This window comes from Lagenorhynchus albirostris, chromosome 6, assembly GCF_949774975.1.
Source record: "Lagenorhynchus albirostris chromosome 6, mLagAlb1.1, whole genome shotgun sequence".
Taxonomy (NCBI): domain Eukaryota; kingdom Metazoa; phylum Chordata; class Mammalia; order Artiodactyla; family Delphinidae; genus Lagenorhynchus; species Lagenorhynchus albirostris.
Genome location: NC_083100.1, coordinates 10,794,570 through 10,800,569, shown reverse-complemented (window position 1 = coordinate 10,800,569; position 6,000 = coordinate 10,794,570).

Sequence of the window (6,000 nt, the reverse complement as noted above, 5' to 3'; positions counted from 1 at the left end):
TTCTCCATTGACTTGCCTTTGTACCTTTGTCAACAGTTGACCATATTTGTGTACATCTATGTTTGTACTTTCTGTTCTGCTCCATTGATCTATGTATCTATCCTTTTGTCAGTACTATACAGTCTGGATTACTGTAAGTCATAATAAGTCTTAAAATAATAAGTATACTGTGTACCCTCTAACACTGCTTTTCATTATCAAAAGTGCTTTGGCTATTCTATTCTAGTTTCTTTGCTTTCCATACAAATTTTTAGAGTCAGCTATTACTCGTATGTTAGTCAGCTCAGGCTGCCATAACGAAGTATCAAAAACTGCATGGTTTAAACAATGGAAATTTATTTATCACAGTTCTGGAGACGAGAAAGTCCAGCTCAAGGTGCCGACTCATTTGTGTTCTTATATGGCACGAGAGAGAAAAGGAGAGCGATATCTCTTATCTCTTCTTGTAAGGACACTAGTTCCGTTGAATCAAAGTCCAACTCTTATGACCTCATGTAACCTTAATTACCTGCACAAAGACCCATATCTCCAAATAGTCACATTGGGGCTGGCGATTCAACATATAAATTTTGAGAAGACGTATGCACTCAGTCCATAACAGATATCTACAAGAAATTTTGCTGGAATTATAATTAGGATTGCACTGAATTTATAAATCAGTTTGGGGAATGTGGTTTTGAATTACTCATTCTCATAAGGAAGATGTTGTTTTCTTACCTTCTAGAATGCTGTATTTCTTATACCAGAGTTAAATGTACTTTGAATGTTTAATTCTTTATAACTTCCAAGTATTAGAAAAACATATACATGTGGAATAGCTAAGGTGGCTTTTGGCAGTGAGTAACAAAACCCCCATATCTGTGAAGTAATTACCACGTGATATTATGGACCAACTCAGAAAAAATGTGCAGGGCTTGATATTGCTATATACAGAAAATATGGTGAAAAATACTTGTGTGTTTATGAAATTTTATTTTTTATTTATACAAAATAATTAAAACTGCTCTAGTGAAAGTTCAACAATTGGACACTTGTCTTTTATCGTCTCTTTGTTAGATTTAGTGCACTATTTTACAGAAGTTTCATATGTCATGGGAAAAATATTGGCCTTTGTTGATTTTTCAAATCTTCCCTTTGGAAAAATCCCTTGAAAGAAAACCATGCATTCTACTTGTATTGAAAATAGATGAGGTGAATTTTGGGAGAGAGAATGGTGTTGTAGAAAAAGTACAGAACAAAACCCAAAAGATCAAAGCTGGGAGATCTTGTCTTTCTCTGTCTAACATGATGAATGAGCCTATGTAAGGCCACCTTCCGCCCAGGCACACTGCTGACATATGCTGTACCTGTGACAGTGCCCCAGTGGAGGCCCCCAGGCCCTGTGTTCCAACAGTAAGTAACTTAAGAAGCTTTAAATAAAACAGGTTTTTATCTCTATATTTGATTAAAGTATTTTCATAATGCCTTGGAGGCCAGGTTCTTATATGCCTCCAAGTTCCATGAGGGAACTTGTCAGGTGGAGAGAGCTGGCCCTGTCCTGCAGACCCTACCCCTTCCTCTGCACCCTGCTTGCTGGAGAATCCGTCTTCAAATGCCTGTGATGATGCCTTGTGTTTAGGGCGAGGGCTGGTTTATCAGATGGCTTTACTCGGTGCCTCCTCCCCCTTCACCTTTACGTCTTCCCTTTGTTCTGTCTTCCTACCGATCTGCTTCTTTGCTACTGCAATTACCCCAGCAGTATTTCACATTCCTTGGTACTCTACACTTGTTATTCTGGTGGTGAAGGGAGGGGCAGGGTGTGTTCTTTCACTTCTGATTAAGCCTCAGACTCAAGCACGCATTGTGGCCCTGGGTCTCCTGGCTGTGACTTTGTCATGGCTCCCTCCCCCAGCTGTAGTTCTGAGACCCATCATGGTATTCCTGCTCTTTCCTCAGGGGTGGAAACTTTTTCTATTCATTTTTCCAGCTGCAATGGGTTACAATAGGGCATAAGGTTATAGCAGGTTTGTCCTCCCTCCTTCCCCCCAATATTAAGATTTTTGTTCTCTGAGTCAGGTGTGGTGGGTTTCATGCCTTTTCTGCAGACATCTGTTGTTCCTCTCCCCCAGGCCTGTACCACAGGGACATTTTTCCAGACTCTTAACGAAACATTTTTGTGGGATCCATAGAGAATAGTCTGCAAGAGGGTGAGAACTCTCAACACAGCTACAATTCTTGGGGCTATACACTCTCTTGCCAGACCTCACTTGGCCTCCACCAATGCCTTAACTATTCCAGCTGGATTTTTCCTACTAGTGTCTGGCAGCTTCTGCCTCAGGTAAACAAATACTTTTTCCCTGTATATTTCTGAGGCACCTGTCTCTTCCTAGATTTTAGGCTAGTTGGTTACCCAGTGCTCTAGATCTCTGATGGGTTTAATGAATGTTTTAAACTTGCTATTTCACTGCTTTTGTTGTTGTCTTTATAGTGGGAATGAGGATGTTTTCAGCTTGCTACATCCCAACGTGAAAAAAAACAAACAAACCTACTATTACTTTCTAAAGAAATAATATGTCTGAAAACTAGAATGATTTATACAAAAATGCTAACAATGGTTGTTTCTGGGTAGTGGGATTATAGGCAACTTATTTTACTATGTGTTGATCTGTACATTCTAAATTTTTTTCTAATCAGAAAAGACTAAGAAACATTATTTTAATGCAAAAATAAAGAAAATTATAAATAAGAGATTGTGAATTTATTTTATAGGATGAGTCAAATTTTGGCTCCTAGATGTACTGGTTAGCTAACCATGCAGTCTGGGTGTTTTAAAACTGAGCAGCTGTCTTCTCCCTACCCCAAGGCTAGTGATTGCCATGCCCTGGAAGCATGGGTTGTACTTGGGTCAGTTTCCTCCTGGTTAAGTTGAGTTAAGTCCTGGAGGCCAACGTGGGAGGCAGCAAATTGTGAGATGCTTGATCGACAAGCACAGCAGGCCAAGGTGACACAAAATAATACGTATCTGTCAATTTTTTCATTTACTTCCATGCCTCTGTGACCCTCCCATCCTCTACCCCTTTTGTTTTTACCAGGCATCACTTCCGTCATTATTCAGGTCTAAGACCCAACATCTCTGGAATACCTTCTCCATGTTCAGACAAATAAAGCCATTACTCAGAGATCCTCATGTACTTAATGTATGCTTAATTTAATTATTATTTACTATTAATTGATAAAATTTAAGATTAATTAACATAATATATCATTATTATAAAATTTGGCTAGCAACTCTTATGTACTGATTTACAATAAAATAAATTTCAGGAAGCAAATAACTTCTTTAAAAGTTATTCCCTAGTTTATTTTCTTTCTTTCCTTCTTTTTTTTTTTTTTTTGGTCAAGTCTGTTTATAAAGAAAGAAGCTTCATGGTGCTAAAATCTCATATGAGTTCTTACATTCCTCATCTACTACATCCTGTTTACTATCTTTTTATACAACTTTATATATTGGCCTAGTAAATTGAGTTCTCATATCAACACAAACTCATTTGTGGATGTGAATCAAAGAACCTCTCAACCCATAAAAAGCTCTTGGTGAAGTATATTCTCATCATTCCTTACCAGTCTTTTTTTTTTTTTTTTTTCTTTTGCGGTATGCGGGCCTCTCACTGTTGTGGCCTCTCCCGTTGCGGAGCACAGGCTCCGGACGCGCAGGCTCAGCGGCCATGTCTCACAGGCCCAGCCGCTCCGCGGCATGTGGGATCTTCCCGGACCGGGGCGCGAACCCGCGTCCCCTGCATCGGCAGGTGTACTCTCAACCACTGCGCCACCAGGGAAGCCCCTTACCAGCCTTTTTGTACAAGTTGTGCAGATGATAGAAATGAGTGACTAAGGCTTAAAATAGAGGCAGAAATCCATAAACAAAATGAAGATTCATAATCAATGAAATGGTCAGATGAGGCCCTCTCCTAACCGATCAAGGCAATAGACACCTGTTTTTATTCTTTTAGATTTTTTCTCTCCATTTTTTAATGAAAGAGTGAAATATGTTTGGGACGTTGTTGTGGGGAAAACAGTGTTGTTCTGAAGGTCGAAGCTCGAGCTTCATTCCTTTACTGCTTGCTAGCTGGGTGACCTTGGACAAATATCACCCTGGTAACAATACTCTGAGGTAGGTATTCAGAGAGATTTTATAGAGAGACAGAGAGAGAAAGACATTTATATAGCCTTGCTGTTTGCTTTTATGGAGTAGTTCTGAAAAAGACTCTGTGTAGTGTTTTTAACCCCCTCTGATTTGGAAAATAATTTGCATGCTGACAAATGAACAATGACTGTAACTTGTGAATAATTTAGTTATTGTTTTTATTGTTGACTACTTGAAATAGCATAGCTTAAAAGATATTGGCTATTAGTATGAACGGATGTGTTTTTCACATTTTCAGAGAAGCCTTTATTCAGAAGAGAATTCGTCTAGACTTTTAGTTATAAGTAAAATGTCCCTTGTAGGACTTCAGAATGTTTTGGAAACTGACTTTTCCCCCAAACAGATTTTGCTTATAGCATGGAATCTATTTTAGATTTTTTACATCTTTCAAATACAAATAGTTCTTTCACTGCTTCATCCAGAAGAGTTGCTAGTTCAGAACTCTTAATTTCCCATATGGGACAAAAAAGGACTAGCTTTTCAAAGTTTCTACAGCTAAATAGTGTCAGGATATGACTAAAATTCCAGTAAATATTCTTATCAATTCTGATAGGCAGAATAATGATCCCCTCCTCAGAGAAGATGCCCATGTCTTAATCCCTTGAAACAGTGAATATGTTAGGTTATACAGCAAAGGAGAATTAAGTTTGCAATGGAATTAAGGTTGCTAATAATCTAACTTTGAGATGGATAAATGACCCTGGATTATCCCAGTGGGTCCAGTGTAATCACATGGACCCTTACAAGTGGAAGAGGGAGGCAGAAAGGAAAGAGAGAGACTGGAAGATGCTAAAATGCTGGTTTTGAAGGTGGGGGAAGGGGTCTTGAGCCAAGGAATGAAGGTGCCCTCTAGAATCTGGAAAAGGCAAGCAAATGGATTCTCCCCTAAAGCCTCCAGAAGGAACATAGCCCTTCAAGATCTTGATTTTAGTCCAGTGAGACCCATTTTGGACTTCTGACTCCCAGACTGTAAGATAAATTCATGTTGTTTGTTACAGTAGTCGTAGGAATATAATATACCAATAAATCACAACATTGCCTGAAACGCTTCAGATTCAGGAACTTTAATGTTTAAAAGTTATTGTGATCTGGCAAGCTGAGTGTACTTCTTTCTTAGATATAACTGTCAGGATAGGTTTTAATTTTCATCCCAATTGTGTGTATAACACAACTGATGAAGAAATAAATACTGTAAGAAAAAGAAATTAGATACTGCTAGAAATTAATGGTAGGCTAAGTGAGCAAAGGTCTACCTACAGGACATTCTCAGGAAAAAAGTACCAGGTGAGGGTGGAAAAATTGCTTTCTTGGCATTATAGGATATGTGTTTGAAGAAGAGAGGAGTATGGTGAACACCTGAAATACCACTGAGAAGCTGGCAACTTTTCACTGTTGTAGAGCCATTGGTTGAATAAACCCACTTCTCAGCCCAGGATGGCTCACAGATTTTTCAAGAGGTAGAAATAAGTGGTGCAAGAACCCAGGAGGTGGGCTAGTAGAGCAAAGCGAGAAGGTAGTTTGGCTTCAAAGATGAGAAGGCAGCTGTCAGGTTTCATTAAAAGTTTACAATTTATATTGCAAGTGTATTAGCTTCTTATTGCTGCTGTAACACATGACCACAAATTTAGTGGCTTAAAACAACACACTTTTATTCTTTTATAATTTTCAAAGTCAAAAGTCAGATAAGAATCTCATAAGTCTAAAATCATGGTGTCAGCAGGGCTTGTTCTTTCTGGAGGCTCCAGGGAAGAATCTGAATCCATTCCTTGCCTCTTCCAAATACTAGAGGCTGCCAGCTTTCCTTGGCTTGTGGCCAC